Source organism: Notechis scutatus, chromosome 5, assembly GCF_049901735.1.
Source record: "Notechis scutatus isolate UNSWTSFEM ecotype Mainland chromosome 5, rNotScu1.2, whole genome shotgun sequence".
Classification (NCBI taxonomy): domain Eukaryota; kingdom Metazoa; phylum Chordata; class Lepidosauria; order Squamata; family Elapidae; genus Notechis; species Notechis scutatus.
This window is the reverse complement of record NC_142013.1, coordinates 72,332,279-72,352,812: the sequence shown is the minus strand read 5'-3', so window position 1 is coordinate 72,352,812 and position 20,534 is coordinate 72,332,279. Positions and strand designations below refer to the sequence as shown.

Sequence of the window (20,534 nt, the reverse complement as noted above, 5' to 3'; positions counted from 1 at the left end):
CTCCGATGTTGATTGCCTGAGCAGTTTAATGAGCCACTGCTGCTGACTCTCTAAATGATCCTGTCAGTCGAAACGGCACGGAGGAGAGAGCTGTGGCTGCGAGCGCTCCGCCAAGATCGCACAGATAAAACGATTGGGGGAATAGATAAGCTAATTGTCTGACGCGGCCGTCTCAGGCTGCCTGCGGAGTGGCAGGCTCCGCCTGTCACAAAGAGCTGCTCTCAACTGATCGGGGGGATAACCTAATACAGCCACAAGCTTTGAAATCGCCAAATTAATTGGGGGAAAAATTTACAAGCCGAATTAACCCAAAAGCAAACCTGAAATTTGAGTAGCTGAATCAGAAACCGTTCCAGTCAGGGAGTGCACAACCTCTTACCATGAAGGCTGAGTTAAAACTGGGGGACGCTGGGGAGGTGTCCCGTGGAGGAGGAGGAGTGTCCCGGAGTTTTAAGCCCAGCCTTTCCAGAAGAGACTGAAGCACCTCCCACTTCTGGATGCTCTGAACAGCTCATGGGAGAACTTAAGGGTCAATGATGTGATATGATTGCAAGCAATGCAAGCATAATTTTAGGCTGTATTAGCAGAAGTAGAGTTTCTAAATCTTATAAAGCAATTGCCACACCTGCTTTGGTCAGACTCACCTTGAATACCGTGTCCAGTTCTAGATACCATAATTTAAGAAAGCTACAATATAGAGAAATTGGAACAGGCTTAAAGAAGGAAAATTGGATGATCAGGGTACTAGGAACTCATATGCAGGTAGTCCTTAACTTATGACTACAATTGAGTCCTAGATTTCTGTTGCTAAGTGAAACATTTGTTAAATGAATTTTGCCCCATTTAATGACCTTTTTGCCACTGTGAATCACTGCAGTTATCAAGTTAGTAATATGTTTGTTAAGTGACTCTGGCTTCCTCATTAACTTTGCTTGTAAGAAGGTTGCAAAAAGTGATCATGTGATCCTGGTGCACTGCACTTGTCATAAATATGAGTGATTTGCTAAGTGTCTGAATTTCTGTCAATGGGGATGCTGCAATAGTCATGTATGAAAAATGGTCATAAGTCTTTATAACTTTGGTCACTAAATGAACTGTTGTAAGTAGAGGACTACCTATACAGTAAATAGACACCAAAGATAAGTTTAGTCCTTAGAAGACTGACATGATATGATATCTCTCCTTAAACACCAGAAATGATTTCACATATAAGAAGTTCAAGATCTGTTATACAGACACAGAATTGATTTAAGTTACTGGGTGGCAGAATCTGATTTGAACTGAAGAACTCCACAACAGTAAGAAAAATTTAACAAAGGAACCGATTTCCCAGATTAGTGGTCAGTTCCTTCAGTGGACAATAAGAATTGATGTGGGCTCCTTTGCTACATTTCCTCTCTTAGAAAAATTTTGAGACTAGTTCTGAAATTTGGGAAATTACTACATTGTAATCAGAGGTGGTTTTCAGCAGGTACTGACCCGTTCTGGAGAACCGGTAGCAGCAATTTTGAGTAGTTCAGAGAACCGGCAAATACCACCTCTGACTGGAGATTTTATAGTATCCTTCCCCTGCCACGCCCACAGAACCGGTATTAAAAAAAAATTGAATCCCACCACTGATTGTAATCCTGATTCAATTTTTTTTTTAAAAAAAGTCCATATGTGGCCCTTCCTATGAGATGACTTAAATAGCATATTTGATAAAATCTGACTAAAATGTTATTTTATATACAAATTGATGGACAATGTTGTATCCAAAATTCTGCACAACCAAAACCCATAAATACAGAACTTTCAGGGAGGCAGTTTATAGAAATAGGACATGAAGCCTGAAATAAATATTAAAGGTTGAAAAACATATTGTTCCTTTTCTGTTCCAGCTTCAACAGTTCAAGTACACAAGATCTCTTGAAAAGAGAACATCTGCTCTGATTTTGCTCAGCTGACAAGACACCAAAGCACTACTTGGCCTTCAGAAATGAACGGACTGCCCTTTAAGAAAACTTTAGTCTTCCATTAGGGCTGCAGCAAAGGTCTTATATGAATTGCCTTTGCAACTGGCATTGATAGGCTGTGACAAATCCTATCTCCCTCCTTCCCATATAGAGTTCATTCAAAAATATTTCATGCAAGGTGCATTCTGATTATTTATGAGAGAGATGTTCCATAAAGTTCTGCAAGTCATAAACCAGTGTTTTCAGGCTTGGCAAGTTTAAGATGCATGGATTTAAACTTCAATTCCCTAAGCTGGCTGGGGAATTCTGGGAGTTGAAGTCCACAAATTTAAAGTTGCCAAGCTTGAAAAACATTGTCATAAACTATGTGTTGTATCTAATTTTAAGCAATTTGTTAAAAAGCACAAAATGTAATTGAGTCAAGGCAGGGGTGAAATTCAACCACCTCAAACCACCTCGTAGGGACGATTTGAATCAGTTGGCCCCTCCCACGCCTGCCTGCCTTCTTCCTTGTAGAGACTGAGTCCCACCAAGCCACGCCCACAGAGCCGGTAGGGAAAATTTTTGAATTTCACCCCCAAAGTCAAGAACAGTTGTTTAAATTAATGTTACTGTTACAAAGCGTATACACACACATACACACATATATAATAATCCAACAACTAGCAGATGCTTCTGAGAATTCTCTGTCAGCATGGCTGTTGGCCATGATGTTTTTCAAGAAGTCAATCTCAAGACTTTTAGAGACTGCTACGTAAGGGAAGTAAATTTTGCAGAATTGTTCTACTTTTCCGTGCAATCAAACAATACTAGAGGTACCCTTATGACAGATACAGTTAAACATTTATGAATAAATTTTGCTAGTATTATAAATCATTCAAAGAGTACAGCACTCAGCGCATATTTATACACTAGTCAGATACTCTCCAAATGCCAGCTCTTTTGTACAAGGATAACATGACCTATGAAATTGCTCCTACGGGCATAGTTTCCACAAATGGATCATGCTATTTGCTCATGTTTGCATGCAGTGTGACCTAACTTCACAATTGTGATGCTTTCATAACTGCCATGCTTGCCACATCTACTAAAACACTACAGCAATAAGAGACAAAATATTCTACAAAGGCACATCAATTAAATCAGTACCATGTACCCTTTATTCACTGCATCAACAAACCTGGGTGTGGTAGCTTATTGTGGGTGCTGTAAATTCTCTTAAATATCCATATCCAGTAGAAGTAGAATTTCCTAAGTTCTAGGGGAAGGAAATTCTCTGGAAAAAAAGAAATTCAATGTGAAAAGGCTGTGAAGCATTTCAGAATGGTCTATCCAAAGTACGAATACAGCTTAAAATGAGAAAATTGTTTCATATCAGCAAATGCAGAGGGATAGACACTGGAAAAAAATCTTAACTTCACACTATAGGGCTTGAGCTGCAGCAGTAATGTGCCATATTAGAAGAGGGTTACTGGAAGCATTTGATAAAACAGTGGCCACTCTAAAAAATCCATGTTGAGGGTCATTTAAAAAGGAATATAAAATAAATCTGCCAAAAGGCATATTGCTTTGCAAATCTATGATATGAATAGAAATCATAATACTACATACGGATTCAATTACAGAACTTAAAATTGTAAAGGATTGGAGCAATTTCCAAATGGCATAATGGATTGTTCAGAGCTTCAGAAAAAAAATGCAAAGAAAGAAGACAACACTTTGTATATTGTGGAGAAAATGCCATAGAAGTTCTACGTTAATTATTTCTGTCATACTATTAAAATTTAACTTCATATTATGATAATGGCAAAAGAAAAATAATATAAATTGAGCTTCATAATTTTAAATTATGGAATTTTCTAATACAAGATACAGTAATGCTAGTAACCTATTAGTAACCAATTGTCAACCGTTCTGGTGGCATATGTAGCAAAAGGAACTCCTGGGATATTATTTTACCAAGAATATAATTTTACTTGACAGATCCGTAGAGGTACAGAAGAATCAAAGCCAGTTTTGAGATTTTGGCACAAAAGGCAACATAGTTAAAGTCCCCCTTTTTCCTCCTTGGGCCACACCCTGTATAAATTTGTCCACCAATCCAGTTTAATATTGTTTTGGGAAACAGTGTGCACCACTCAAAAGGTTCCCATCAGACAACCTTGAAGTATTGGTACTTTCTCAGGCTACAAACAGCCCACATAAATTCCTTAGCTCCCTCCCAGCTCCCTATACATTCCAATCATCTACCCTTCCCCCTCCCTTAATCTGTCAGGTTGCGAGTAGCGGTGTGTTACAAATCAGCCTTGACACCTATATTCCAAGGACATTTAGAAGTCTGGAAGAATGTCTGGTATTTAACCATATCAGCAAGTTGGGGACAATTTATCCAAGTCACTTTCATTCTTCATTTCTCATGAAAAGGAGTCTCAGGTAGGGAATCTTCCTATAGGAAAAAAAAGGAGAGCAGAGATTTCCCATAAAATCCATAGCAAAAGATCCTTGTTGTTAAATATCACTCCAAGCAATGCTCTGGAGATCCAATGGTTTTTTTCAGGAAGAGCTTGTTGAACATCTCCAATAAATCACTATAGGAAAAAAATTAATAATCATAGAAAAATCTGAAGTAAAAGGGGAAAAAAACCTGAATAAACCGAGTTGATCTTTAAAAGCCAAGTAGAATTGGCCCGGATTAGTTCTTGGACAAAAGGCCCAGTAAGAAGTACAGGTGGTCCTTGACTTACAACAGCTTGTTTAGTGACCAAAATTACAACGGCACTGAAAAAAGTGACTTATGACTGTTTTTCACACTTACGACCATGCGGCATTCCTATAGTCACATAATCAAAATTCAGATCCTTGGCACTGAATCATATTTATGGCAATTGCAGTATCCCATGGTGATGTGATCATCTTTTGCAAAATCAATGGGAAAGCTAGATTCACCTAACAAATATGTTACTAACTTAAGAATTGAACTGATTCACTTAACTTATGTGTCAAGAAAGGTCGTAAAATGGAGCAAAATTCACTTAACAAATGTCTCACTTAGCAATAGAAATTTTGGGCTCAATTGTGGCCTTAAGTTGAGGACTACCTGTACTAGACTATAATACTGGGAGGAGGAGGTAATGATGAGACATTTCACATAATTGCCAATAAACTGATATGACCACGTTCGAGTCATCAAGAAGGCTTTATACTTACTTTGTGATTTTAATGATGTTTTCAAATGAACAATTTCTAAGAGGAATAGTTCTGCATTTGAGGATATTAAGGAAGCACGGTTACACTCCTGACGTGCATCTTACACTTTTAGAAACCAGACTACATAAACCACAGCCTACACTCTGATTATGTGATTATGCAGCCGAGCAGGTTTCCTGATTTGTTTCATGCTACTGAATCTTAATGCTCTTTCAACCAAAACCAGCTAAACACTTTGCTAAATTGCAGCCAAAGCAGGAAATGTCAATCAGTTATATCTCACAAGGGGTTGTTGTGGCCTTGATTTTTAAGGTATTGGTGACTTGTTTTTTTTTTTTTCTAAGCATAAAACAATAGTTTTATTCATTTATATCCAATTTTTTTTCTAGAATGAAAGAAAAATGATAGCCTGCTGTGGCTCCTCTGCACCAGCTTACAAAAAGATTAGATTGGAATGGAATGGAATAAGAATAGGAATAGGTTGGAAGGGACCTTCAAGTCCAACCCCCTGCTCAGCCAGGAAATCCTATACCATTTCAGACAAACAAGTTGTTCCTCTGATTAATTGTTCTCACTGTCAGGAAATTTCTCCTTAGTTCTAGATTAATTCTCTCCTTAATAGTTTCTTGTCCTGCTTTTTGGAGAATATGTTGATCCCCCTCTTCCTTGTGGCAGCTCCTTAGATACTGGAACCCTTGATGTCTTATATGTACTATAAAAAAGATGCTGTTTGCTCACAGCACAAACAGCATAAATTTAATTGTAATGTTACAAAGAGGGCATTTCTTTAGATCATTTTTACCTTATATATATATATAGCCTTCCTAGAGAGCTTTTTATTTCCTTACCCATCATCTCTGACCATGGGGATGCATCTCTATTATTTAGAAATACACTTTGAGATTAAAATGCAGCCTAATTAGCTTTCCTTGGTCTTGGTGATTTGCATTCTAAAGTTTGCTTCAGCTTTCTATTCTTAAAATAGAAAGTTTTGGAAGTTTTGCTGTGCAAAACAATGGAAAAGCCCATTGTTAAATGTGCAACCAATGTCAACATAATATCATATTGAAATAAATGAGGAAAATCCACATTTTAAATTTATATAGTTTACAGATCCTTAAATTCTGAAGTCCTCTGAGCAAGGAATTGTTTATTCCTATAAAGAATGTAGAAAATGAGAGAAGGAAAAGATAAGAGTACATGACTCTTCTTCCACTACCAAGTTTTGATATGCCAATTGTAGCAGGATATTTACATTTTATTTGTAAGAGTAACCCCATTTTATTGTCCTAGATTCCACTAAGCAAAATCTGAGTGTACATCAATGAGTGAATATAATTAGAAACAAGGTAGTTTTCTAGTAGAATCAAATCAACTGGTATTATGGATCCTTTTCTATAACAAGACTAAAACAAGATTAGAAAAATATAAGAGAATTCTAGGACGTAGTTATTGCTTTCTAGATTTTGCCTTAAAGTTTTACAAATGTTTCTCTAGGCAGCAAACTGTATCATTGACGTGTACAATGAAGAATCAAATCTGATTATTAAAAGAATTTGGAGATAATTACTCTTAGTTGGAATATACAGCCTTAAAAAATGGTAAAATGAAGATTAAGCTTTAGCATTTTAGTGGTTTCCCTTTATCAACTATCTTCCCAAGAATATAATTCTTGCCAGAATCTTATTAATATTGATTTGTATCATTTTTATGACTGATTACACAGTACTACACTGTCACCTAAATTATTACTGTCCTTAATAAAGATGCTGACATTGCTGATCACTACAACCAACATTTAAAGTTGAATCTTTCAGAATGGTACAGCAGCACTGGACATTATAAATGGAAACAGATTACTAAACAAAGGTGAGTGATCGATAATATATGTTCAGGAAAGTTACATATTTATGTACCCATTATAAACCATCATATACATCATCATCATGCTCTCCTGGAATTTCAGATCAGCTTGGACTCATCAAATCTTACTAAAAATCCAAGAACAAAATATTAGGCAAAAAGACCATTTAAATATATAGGCAAATTTCAAATGTATTTTATATCACATTGATATTATAATATTGCATGAAAGAGGAATGAATGAAAATATAGTTATTCTGCCTGTAAAACTAAATTAGATGAATTTGTTCTCTCATCAGAAGAATCCAGCTAGTCCAGTATTTTGTGTCAACTAAAAAGCATTTGGGAAGTATACCAGAAAAGAGAGATTGATGATGACCCTTTTCCACCACTGTTCCCTAGCAACAATGAAGGTGGGCTGCCTTGATTTCAGAGGTGATAAAAATTCTAGAGCAGCAGAAAACCAAAATAATCGGGCAAAGAGATGTCTTAATCATATCACCAAATGAAGAAATGTAATACTAATCATCTAAACTAAAAGAGCATTTAAAACAAAAGGGATTCTTTCGTATTGTAATGCAAGGTTTCCAACCCCCCCTGGGGCCCACTATCAGGCCATGGCATATTTGGAACTGGGCCCCTTAAGACGCAGGCTGGCATGCAACCATGTGGACGCAGCTCAACTTGCACAAGTGGTGGGTTGGTGTGAGTGCAAACGTGCGCCCACCTGAACTTGCATAAGTTGAGCTGCGCCTGTGTGCCAGCCCACCATCTGCGTGGTCCAGTTCTCATCTTCCCCCACCACTGGGCTGCCAAGCCGCAAAGGTTGGGGACCGCTGTTGTAATACACTGAACAGATTTGAGGGATCCTTTGTGCTCTCTGAGCATGCTTGTTTTCTTGCAGAGTTTTCATTACCCAAATTAGGTAACATCATCAGAGCTTTATTGTTTATTATTACTGAACAGTTTTTTCTAAAACAAAAATCTTTATAGTGGAATAGGCTTCCTCACTTAAGTCATATTATAATTGGAGTAAGTGACTGGCAACAGATGTAATAGAGGAAGGTAAGATTTACTTGCAGAAATATGATCAACATCCTCCAAATCCTGCACTATTGAAGTAACACTATCTTCCGTTGCTTGCTTATTTCCAAACCCTGCCCTTGTGGGTTAAACTTTTTGAGTTCTATCTAAGAATTGGGATAAACACTTGGAAGAAAAGATGTGAGTATAAATTGTAGCAAAATGTATGAGATAATCTAAGGATACCGGTCTTTCGCCTGAAAGATTAAAATGTTTTCTGGAATACCATTTTTCTTACTAGCTAATAAAGAGATTTAGAACCATACGTTCCAGCAGTTTGCATTCCATGGAATGTGAGTACAAGTACATTCTTGAGACATGGGACAACTGTTTAAGCATACAGGTTAGGATAGGATGTATCAGATGTTAGCAAGCCGTCTGGTCTCATATTGTGTATACCCAGCAGAGCAATGCTAAACTTCTTCCATTGATTTCAGTCTCTGAATATGGATTCTTCACTCAGAGTTCCCCCAGTTGGTTTATTGTGACAGATGTTGGCTAGTCCACAATGTTGTTTATATAGGATTCATCTTCAAAGCCACATAAACATGTTTAAGTAGGTTGACATAAACTGCCTACCCACACAGTCAATCTACTTTTACTTTACACAAACAAAACAACAGCAGCTCAACTGTAGTAATCCACACAGCACAAGAATATACTGGTTCAACTACATTCCACATGAAACAAATAAAAATAGTTGGCAGATAAATCTACTGATCTCCTGGGAGTGTGATTTTCCAACATAAGGAGAAAAAGGTCCAGATTTTATCATAGCCAAAGCAAAAAATGGCCAAGGTGGTACACCAATGTCTTGATGAAAGCGCAGGTCTGCAACTGACTTGCTGGGTCCACTGGAGCTTACCAAATCTTTATCAGACTGTGTCATCTCCAGGCTAATATCTGAGGCATCCAAGATTGTCCACATGGGAAATTATCAATTGGGAAAAGAAGGAAGATATCACTTTCATACAGGGGTGGGATGCTACTGGTTCTGCCAGGTTCTATAGAGCCGGTAGCTCTGAAGAGCAGCAGACAGTGAACCGGTTCTGTGTTTGCTGCTGTTTGGCCCAACCGCCCGCCCTTACCTGTCTTTTCCTGCTTTTTCCACCTCAGCTGCTTTGTGCGGCACAGCTGAGGTTGAAAAAGCAGGGAAAAAGAGGCTTTTCAAACGCTGCGCACCTGAGCGCTGCGCTTTTCAGCTGTCCGGGCGGCACAGCCTAAGGTTGTTTTACACGCATGCGCAGCGCAAAACGTAGGCACTAAACCGGTAGTAACACCGGTTGAATCCCACCCCTGCTTTCAGACTGAAACAGCTGAAGACTGCTCGACTGTCTCAAAAGCAAGCTGGGAATGAGATGGAAACAGTATAATTGAGGACACAGTTGTCTTATAACTTCTTAATAAAGCACCGTCCTGTCATAGCAAGTAATGTGCAGTACCTAAGAAATCATCCGTAGACCTAGGCCAATAACTGGTATTAATAAAATAAGCAATTTATACAAACGACAACACAATGTTAATAAGCTACTCTTGGCATCTCTTTTTTTTCTGTCTCACCAATCTCTCTCTCTCTCTCTCTCTCCCTGCCCCCTCTCATACATATACAGAGATACCAGAAGTGGTATTCAGCAGGTTCTGACCAGTTCTGGAGAACCGGTAGCAGAAATTTTGAGTAGTTTGGAGAACCGGCAAATACCACCTCTGAATGGAGATTTTACAGTATCCTTCCCCCGCCCACCAAGCCACGCCCACAGAACCGGTAGTAAAAGATTTTTAATTCCACCACTGAAAGACACACACACACACACACACACACACACACACACAGATACTCACACACAAAAAACTCGGTTTTATAGGCAGCAATTTTTCAGGGACAGGAAGGGTTGATTTAAAACTGGTTTTTGGAAGAAGCTTTATCAAAATAGCCTGAAGGCTCCCTGTGATCTCAAAGTTACAAGCTGACTAACTTTGCTGAAGACATTGCAATTATATTCTTCTATCTGTGAACTTCTTACAGTTCTGTTCAAATTAAACAGATAAGAAAACAGCAGTCTCAGAACAATTCCATCTTAGCTTTTATCATGAGATCTTACTTGCTAAATCATTTATGATGGCAGCTTAATTAATGCTTCTGTTCACTTGCCCTTCACATGGAAGAAACATTTCACCATTCATCTAAATGACACGTTGATAAATTGGCCAGGGCCCAGTATGGTTCCCCCCCCCCATCTTTAAATTTATTTATTATATAGTTTGGTTCTGCAACCCAACAAGACAGACACAGACTTCAGAGAATAATTAGGACTGCAGAAAAAGCAATTGCTACCAACCTGCCTTCCACTGAGACCTTTATACTGCATGAGTTTAATATCTGTGAAAATATCTACAAACTCCTCACATCCTGGACATAAACTGTTTCAATTCTAACCCTTAAAATGACACTATAGAGCACTGCACACCAGAACAACTAGACAAAAGGACAGTTTTTCCCCCGAACAGTATCACTCTGCTAAACAAATAATTCCCTCAACACTGTCAAACTATTTACTAAGTCTGAATTGCCATGGGTTCTCCCTCGGGGCTGAGGGGCTCCCAGGGTCTTCTGTCCCAGCAAGCATCTCTCTTGACTCCTCTGGGGTCAGCTCTTAAGCCCAGCATGCTGCTTGAATTCCACCAAATCTAACTCTATTGTAGTTGCCAGTAGGTCTCAGGTATGGAGCTCATTCCTCAAGCAGGCTTCCAATTCAGCCCATTTTGGAACTGGTAGACCACAAATCGCTCCAGCCACCCTCTCAGTTTTCCATGCCAGGCCTCAGAATTCTCAGATATATTTGGCCACTGGTCTGGCTCCCTGCCCAATAGTCCGGATTTTTGCTTCAGCCCGGTGTGTCTGCGAGGGTTCCCCAAATCTGGCCCAAAGCCCTTCCAGGAAAGCAACAATGTTCCCCAACTCCAAAGTTCCTTCGTTGTGGAGGAACACCACCCAGCCACAGGCTCCCCCTCCAGGCTCATGATGGTGGTGTTCACGTATGCAATGTCATCAAGATAGTCAGCCTTGTACTGATCCATGTGGTTCTACACTTGATTTAGGAACTGACTAACTTCTCCGGTTTCCCATCAAACATTGCTGTCTGAGGAGGGAGTTCTCAATTGTCCCCACCACCTGTGGGATCACTTTTGTTTGCAGTTCTGTGATACCCTGAGGCACTTGGGGTTGTCTCAGGGTCACCTGAGGAGGGATGGTTGTCCCTTGAGGACTCACAGTTTCTTTGATTGCTGGTCCAGTCATCATAGGTTGGGACCAGGAGAGCAAGAGGCCCATGGAGGCTTGGCCTTGGCCAGTTTCCACTCCTGGGGCTAGTGTCACTTAGTAGGCTGACGTTGCTCCACGTACTTCCATCTTGATGAACCTCTCAACAGCTCCACCGAAGGGCTGTACCATGCCGTCAGATACTTCCAGTCCACTCGTTTCTCCCAATTCATGGTTTTCTTGGCTTTCCATGTCAACCCCCAGGTCATGGCCATCCCCAATGGAATCAGTGGGAACTCCACCTTGGCGGCCTTTCTTACTTTATCCTGCCATGGTTCCTTCAGTTTGAGGAGGGCCCTCCGGTTGCAGCTCCTTCCTGTCACACTGGTAATTGCTCCATTTGTTCCACTTGCCCTTTGTATTGATTCAAAACCACTTGCACTCCATGTCCACCAGAGCCCTCCTAGTGCTTCTTTTGAAGGGGCTGCCCCAGCATTTTCTGCCATCTCTGCCTTCCGCTCCGCACCAGACATCGTCCTTCTTTTCCCGCCACAGCACTCTCAGAGATGACTGAATAGGCTGCTCTGGGGTTGATGAGTGAGAGTTGGTTTAATCTAAATGGTTCAACTAATGAACCTGTTAGATCTGGAGCGTGGGCGCAAGGAACGGAGACAAGGCACCGAATAGTGACTCCAACTCTTTATTAGTGACTTCAGAACAGAGCACAATTACTTGGGCAGCAGCAGCTCCTTTTATAGAGCTGGCTGCTGTCACAACACCCAATGGTTTGAGTTTGCCGCGCTGGAAGCGTCCAATCAGCGGCGACCCGCTGTCAGCCAATCAGATCAGCCAGAGACGACCAATCATGATCCGCTTTCAGCAGGCCAATCAGAAGTGCAGGTTTACAAGCCTGTCGTGGAAGGAAAACTATTAGAATTTTAGCTAACGCGTTTGTTTAGTTCGGAACAGAACCCAAGAAAAGTGGATGCTCTCAAGGATCCCAAAAGAAAAACTTTATTGGATACACCATTTCGGCACTGAAGAATCAAAACCAACTCTGGTTTCTCCCATGCAACGACTGTATAGATAAACAATAGTTTCTCCTTCTCCCCACCCCAAGTTGGTCACCTTGTCCAATTATGAATTGTCCATTTGAGAACAGTTCATTTCTCTGTCAGAAACCTGCATCAGTGACCTGGGTGAAATCTTGGCTCTCACAGTCTCCGGAGTGTCTGCATTTTTTACCCTTCCCTCCCTGCTTTGGCAAGCTGACGAGCGGCAATACCTAAATGTTTCAAAAGCAAAAGTTCAACCTAAAAACACTAGCCTGTGGGTTAGGCACTTGACCAAAACCACAAAACGCGTGGTTGAGTATTTTTATTATTTCTATATTTCTATACCTTATCTGTTGTGTGCCAGCTTCCTCTTAGGTTCCTCTTTGTAACCAAGTAAAAGCAAATAATCATGTAAATATCTGCTTTACACTGTGTTCACGGTTCTTCCATCTTTAGGAAGGGCCCATCTTCATTCAGCTGAATAAATTGACTGATAAGCATGTGGCTTATCAAGACAAATCCAGACTCCATCTTTTATTTTTTTACAGAGTCACACCTGAACCCCTGCATAACATTTCTGGCACCACAATCCCCAGCTGTGCAGATCCCCAGGCTATGCTAGACATTTTTCTTACAGCCGAGGAGATGTGTCTGGTAGCCACTGCTGCCAAAAAACTTGCTGAGGAGAAAAAGTTTCTTTTTCCCTGACACCAAACCTAGGTGGTCTATTATGGTAACCCAGATAATGACCCCGTGATAGAATTTCAGGACCTAGTTGTTACTGTTTTACAAACAGCCATTCGTAAATAGAAAAAATTAGGCAAGATTTATGATGTCTATCATCCAAATGACTTCCTTGAGCATCTTTATCAGGCATTTCGGAAGTACAGTGACTTAAATCTGGAGGCTCTGAGAACCACTACCTGGTGAATATGCTTTTTATTGGTCAAAGCGCCCAATAGCAGACAAAAGCTGCAAGAAAGAATGGCTGGTTGGCTATGCTGTGGTCACTTTGGACTCCTTGCCAACAACTGGTCATTTGCATTCTTTTAGAGAGTCATTGAAGCCAAGTGGAAGTTAATATGCATCATCAATGCAAATACTCCTTTAACTTCCACAGCATTCCTTCAAACCTCCAGCACTCTTCCCATCCCAAATGCCCCTCCCCCTGTTTATGGCATTTGCTAGCGAGCTTCAAAGAAAGTGAAGATAATCATCTGACACCATCATTTGCTCAACATCAATTCAGAGGTATCAAGACAGCAGAATCGTACAGATCTGTAATGCATTACTGAAGATTTTTGCCTGCTGTGTTCAACAAGATTGCCATTCCAAGATATTAGTTCTCCTTTCAGAACACCATATGCTCATACTCATTAAAATCTATGTTCAGTATGTGGCAATGATCGTGTTCAACCACTGTTCAAATACGGCTGCTTCTCCCAGTGGATCTATTAAAGGCTGACATACCAAGTATTTATGAGCCATAGACTGCTTGCTTCAAATAGAGATTCATCAGGCATGCCTGGAAGATACTGACGGAGATAGAGTGGCTGCAGATAGGGGGAGGAGAGTAAGGGAAGAGATGGCTTATTTTAAGAGCAGCAGCTGCATTGACCAGTTGCTTACTTACTTCCCACTATTGTCTTTCCATTACTCAGACTTTTGTCAGCTGGAGTTAAAACAAATAGAAGCTGTTGAAATCACCTGCAATGTCGCCACTTTATGCCTGCTTGCCGGGAGAACAGCACTGAAATGAAGCAGCAGTGGAAGGGAACTCTATTGTTTGAAAGTGGTGATAAACTGGTGACGACTCTATGATGATTTGTATGTATAGCTTACAGAACATCATCTAGTTTACTTAAGACCCAGAAAAGTTCATGGGGTTTAACCCATAGATAACTGGTCACAGAATTCGGAGTGTTTTCAAAGTAACGACCTGACTTCTATCAATGCAGATGATTTACAAGCCATGAAGGTGAGGAAACTTTTACACTGCAAAATATGTTATTGGAAAGTAGAAACACCTAATCTCATGGACCAATTTATCAAATTGCCACTGCCTGTATAAAATTTATTTAGAATTTAGACCTTAACACAATTATCCTAATCATTACTTGTAAATTTTGGGAAATGTAAAAATTAGAATAAAATCCTCTAACACAGATTTCTATGTTAAGAGCTATAACTCTTATTGTATTTTATATTTTACCTGTGTAACTGTAGTATTAAAAAAGATTTTTAGCTACCACTGAGGCAAAGCTGACCCAACTCAAAAGTCAATTAGCTGCTGCTTGACATTCCAAGAATAATTTTCTCAGCTATGTAAGCTATGTACCTTGGAAATGAGAAAGGCTGCTTCCATACATAGCATTTAGCAGTTCATCTAATTCAGGAGTGGGGAATCATGGCCCCTTTGTGACTTGTGGACTTCAACTCCCAGAATTCCTGAGTCAGCCATGCTGGCTCAGGAATTGTGGGAGTTGAAGTCATAACAGGGCCATCATTTCCCACCTGTGATTGAAATATTCCCTGTAGTCCATTACTCACAAGCCTTAATTGCTCATTAGGAGCAATTTATTTACATTTATTATAAACAATAGCTACTTGTGAGGACGGAAATAACAATAATCAGCACTCTAATTTTATATGTCTTGCAATAATGAACCAGCTGTCAAGGGTAAGTCTGCTCTGCTTCACTACCCAGTTCTGGAGTCAGATAACCATCCAATTTTTAATGGGAAAAAACTGCCAGATCACACCTGGAAGGAGCTTATTTCGAATTTTTACAAGATAGCTGAAGTATTTTTTTTTCTTCCTTAATGAAGAGACTGTCAGGTCAACCAGGTGTCCTGCCATTCTATTGGAAGGGGGGGAGGCTGGCATGCTTTGGATGCTTTTGCCTGGACACTTGGGAATTAGGAAGGGGGAATGTCTTTGGAAATAGGAGAGACTTCCTCCCAGCCGGTTCTAGCCTGGTTCCAAGGCCGTCGTGCCCTGAGAGTGTCCTGTTATCTGCTTCACACCTCAGCATTCTCAAAACATCTTCTTGGCATTACATTGGCTGCCAGTGGACTGGTCAAAGGGGTTGGATTTGGGTAAATGAAAGAATTGCTTTATGCTTTGCGCAGGATCTTCAGATTCTGCCTGACTTTTTACTGCAACCACTTTCTCTCAGTAAAAGTTCTTTTGATTCAACTCAATGGATTCAAGAGTTTTACTTTCCTGAGGGACCAGCTGAGGCACGTCCTTACAGCAACACATCCCAGAGTGGCCATATGGCCATACAATATACTTTTGTATCTACTGTGCCTATGTTAATATGGGCAAATATTTGATTAGATTGGGAATAAATAGCAATGGAGAAAAGGAACTTTCGGGAGAAACAAAACTTACAGGGAAAATATCAACAGGAGATTTGGGTTAGGTCACATGGCAAAAAAAAATATATCAGGAGTCTGATAGCATCTTTTCCAACTAACTAGTTTTATGAAAAGACATAGGCTTTCATGAGCTGTAGCTTATGTCATCAGATCCACAAAATGGCTAGACTGATTTTAGATTTAAACTGGGATGAGGTGGGAGAAGAAGGGGAAATGTGATTATGCATATTACACATAACAGAGTTTATAGAATTTGGAAAGCATTATGAGTATCAAACATACAGGAGAGGACGGACAAACTTTTGGGAATTAAGCCACACTTTTCTTTGTAAATCTGATGCCATAATAGGTACTTCTGGAAGATATACACGTGAGAGTTACCAGAATTGTCCTGCTTGCTTTTCCTTACAGGAAGGTTTGAAGAAACATTCTAAAAGTTGGTGCCTTCACTTGCAAGGAATACAACTCTGACTATCTCAATCAGCAAGGCTACTGGGCATTTTAAACAGGAATTTGTGCTAAGGGCAGATGAGAATATGAAAGAAAGCCAATGAATAATTACATCACCTTGTCTAACTGAAGTGAATACATTGGCCAATTACTGGAAAAGGCCAATATGTGCTTGGAATGGTCAATTGTAAAAGGAAATAAGACTGCCAAAAACAATAGCTAGACACCATCAAAGCCACACCACCCAGAGCATAAAACAAATGAAAGAAACCATACAAGATTAGAAAATGTGGAAAGAGCTGGTCCATAGAATTGCTGAGAATTGGACATTGTATTGTACAGAAGCATCATCATCTGAATACAGAACAAACTGTGGTAGCAATTTGAAAGAAAAATACACATGCAATGTCTGAAGTGAGGTGCAGAAAGTCTTTTATGCATATTTTCCTATGTCAAACTAAGGGACAGAACTTGCTTTAACAGAATCTTGCCATTCTGATTTAATTCACTGTCCAAGTCTCCATTTGATCTGAAATACTTCTCTCCTTCCCTCACCAAACTTAACTTTTCAAGCTCCATGCCTAGGAAGGTTAAGTCACCACAAAAATATTTTTTTCCTCCTTTAAAGAAGATAAACTGTCAAGGCCTTTCCTAGTTCTATTCACTGACTCATAGTTAGTACATATAACAAACAAAAGAAAAATCACTGCCTTATTTAGCTATAACGTTGTATTTTGAATGTTAAACTGGCTAGCTACACAGTCTAAAAAAACCTTAAAGAATATGATCCTGCATCTAAAATTATTTGATGGGTGTGTGTTTATACGTCTTTGAAATAAATGCAACAAGTTTATAACATCTGATGACACTACCAGACTTGAAAACAAACAAGTTTCAGATCTCCTTTCTATTAACATGAACTCTTTTTTCTAGCAAATGCTCCATTGCTTCTTTTGCACTTTCAATACCAATAGATTGGATGGCTATGCACAATTTTGTAAGTATGCCTACATCCCTATATATTATTGTGTGTCATGACATTTTCATAAATATCTATTTCAGATTCTGCTGAGACCTGCCATGTCAAAGGTTCTTAAAAGAAGGGAAATGTAGTGTTGGAAGAAATGTCCATCTGGGTTCAGTTCCAAGTGGGAAGAAAGACACTGGAAACGTGGAGACTACTTGGAAGGATGGTTTAATGGTGGACAGGACCACATGGAGTGGAGAGTGAGATATATTTATACCCACTCTTGGGCTTTGAACTTGCTTCCTGTTCCTGTGAAAGAAATGTATTCTGATTGGTTGTCAGACTCCCATGGGGCCATGCAGGGGTAACTTTGTAGGTTGTCTTGAGTCCCAGGCTTGGTTGAATCTTGCAGGGAGCTATAGGGAACTGCTTGGCCTTTAAAAACTTGTTTCTCCTTTTCTCATCCAGGGAAATATAATATTCTGCCTTTTAATATTTCCTAGAATATTTCATTGTTCTAAGAGAGGGGTGGGTACTAACTTTCTACAATAGTCAGTTCTGTTTTCTGGGAGAACATAAAATAAAAAAAAAATATTTACAGTACCACACAATTGGATTGATTTAATGCTTTTTTTGCATTTTTAAGACCATCCTAGGAGTTCCAGTTGGTTGAACTAAATAATTAGATAACATGTAACTAGATAACATTCCTCATCATTTTATTCTTAATTCTGCAAGGCTGAGTTGCAAATGGCTTGATTTACACATTACCCTAAGCTATCCTCTTCACCATGGTCTGTTGTAACCACTGTGCTTCTTGACATCTTACATTAGCCCATAAACCAGACTTTACAACTACATCATCATTATGGTTGAACATATATAGAAATCCTGTAACCAGGATTACTAGTTTACTGAATGATTGATCTGGCCTTTTAAGCTGCATTGCATGATGGGACTTTAATTTTAACAGCACAATATAAATTCCTTCATATTTCAGTGGGCAGTTTGAACACTAGATATAGTGATTGTAGAGTTCACAATCCTGTTTTCTCTGATTTCTGCCCTCAGGAAGCTGGCTAGGTAAAAAAAAACAAATATTTTGGCTTTCTAGGCTGAGGTAGAAAACACAAACAGGAAATGAGGGTTTCCCCTTCAATTGTTAATCAGCCCACAGTCCCAAAACTCAATTCAAAAAATTCAAAGTGCCCAGGGAAGGAGAAATTCTGTTTATCTGTTATCCAAGACCAAGTCACAAATTTAAAATACAGTAAGAATTAATTCTTACATATATGAGGAAAAACCCCTATAAGCAATTAATTGGAGGTATCAAAACATTTCTGTAAGGTACAATTTTGCTATTGTCTTGGAAATACCTCAATATCCATAGAGTAGAGTCTATCTGGCACAACAGGTAGTTGTATGGGTTTTGATTGCCAATGAGAATATAGTGGGCATTTTAGAAGGACGTGTGAAACAGTGACAATTTCCATATTAAGTACGTATGCAAATACATGCCCAATCTTCATAGGGAAATTTGTCATATTAACCAGCTATCACTTAATAGGAAGAGCACCTATACAGGTTAAGCAGAAGACACTTCAATGTGGGGCACACAGAATCCTCTGGATGAAATTGAGGAGCGTCCAAGAGAAAATTTCGTTTGTAAGGCACATGGGGAAAGTCTGACCAGCCAGCCTGGCCAGTCAAGCGGCCGCAGCAAGAGCCTTCCAGCGGCGTTGGATAGGAAGGGTGGTTTTCTTCATCTCCTCCCCCTTCATTGTGCGCGCGGCGGAGCCAAACTGGGCGTCGTTCCTTCAGTCCCGCCCTTCACTTCTCCACCCCCTCATCGAGCTAGCTACGAAATGGGAACAAGCCGTGGGTTTTGTGGGGACAGTTATGGGCGAGGTGGGCGCTTGTGCATACTCAGGACGCATTGATGTTTTTCAAGGGCGGCATCATCAGAAGAAAAGTGTACCTTTGTGACTGAGCAAATAAAGAAGCCGATCACCTCCTCCAGGTTTTTATGACCCAAACCCCAATGACAGAGAGAATAAAGAGCCTCCGTTCTTGGCTCAAAGTTGCGCTTTCTAAGGAGCCTTAAGCAGAATTCCCTTCCTTCCGGAGTACAGACTCGCAGAGGCTGACTTTTGCACCTTGGATTTCGGGACCTGAGCATATGCAATTAAAAACATGTTTTTTTCGGGGGAGGAGCGGAAGGAAAACTTGGCGAGGCGCTGCAACAGATCTACCACACCCACCTCCAGATTCAATTTGTTTCAAGCAAAAGCCCTTTCCCCGCCGAATCTGGCTTGCAAAGAGCTTCGCGAAAGGGCGCCTCTAAGACCTCTCACAAGCGACGAGCCCAGGAATCTGAGGAGGGGGAATTAAAGAGGTTAAACCCCGTTACAAGGAAATATTTCACACTTCAAAGTATTTCCAAGCTGCCATTGCTGACGGCCCAAAACATTGGATTCGAGGGGATGGGCTGGCGCATGCTTGCCTAAGCAAGCCCAGAGGCCATGTCGGCACTCGCAGTATAAAATACCTTGGCAACATTTTTTCCTGCCCTGTTCTTAAAACTCCACCTCTTCTCAACTCATGAGTAAGACGGGCTTGAGTCATTCTAAATTGTTTTGAGGTTAAAGTAGCGTTTCCCTGCTAAACGTTTGCTGCATTTTAAAGCTATTTACCCATGCAGTGTGGTTGTATTACTTTTACCCTTCTCATTTTTCCTACTACCTTCTATTGGTATCTTATGAATGATCACTTGTTTGTATCTTATGATTGTAACTATAATTTATGATCAATGACTTACCACTTGGTTGTTTATATGTACACTGAGCTTATGCATCGGAGACAAATTTCTTGTGTGTCCAATCGCCAATAAAGAATATTCTATTCTAAAGCCAGCGAGAACTCCAAATCACTTTGCTAGGCACTACAAGCGAGGTCAAATCAGGTGGTTAGCAGCGGGAGGGGGCAGAGAGATGCTTATTGGTGGTTTCAGGATGAGATGAAGCTGCCTCCTCCATTTAGCCATTCTATTGTCTCCCCAGGGAGCTGCAAGCCGTTAAGTCGTGCCACTGCCTGATTTTGCTGGCGTGCTTAGCTGGGAGTACAGAAAGTGCTTTATAGATTTTGCCGTGTGGTGCGTAGTTCAAATAGCAAACCAATGGAACGGTGTGGCAACTCCCTGTCCCTGGCCTGCAGAACAAAGCACGCAGGCATCTGCAAATCAGCATGTATTGGCTACCTCAAAAAAAAAAAAAAAAAAGGCGAGATACCCTAAGGAAAAGTGCTGCCTATGACTCA

General features: G+C 40.1%; 1 long non-coding RNA gene across 1 annotated transcript in view; it reads right to left on the bottom strand.

Moving 5' to 3' along the window:
• The window catches only part of LOC113411703 (uncharacterized), an 86,338-nt gene extending 65,804 nt beyond the window's left edge, over positions 1-20,534 (bottom strand). The window contains exon 1 of the long non-coding RNA XR_015749860.1: positions 20,038-20,534. This is a non-coding gene — a long non-coding RNA (uncharacterized LOC113411703). The remainder of the gene's footprint in view (positions 1-20,037) is intronic.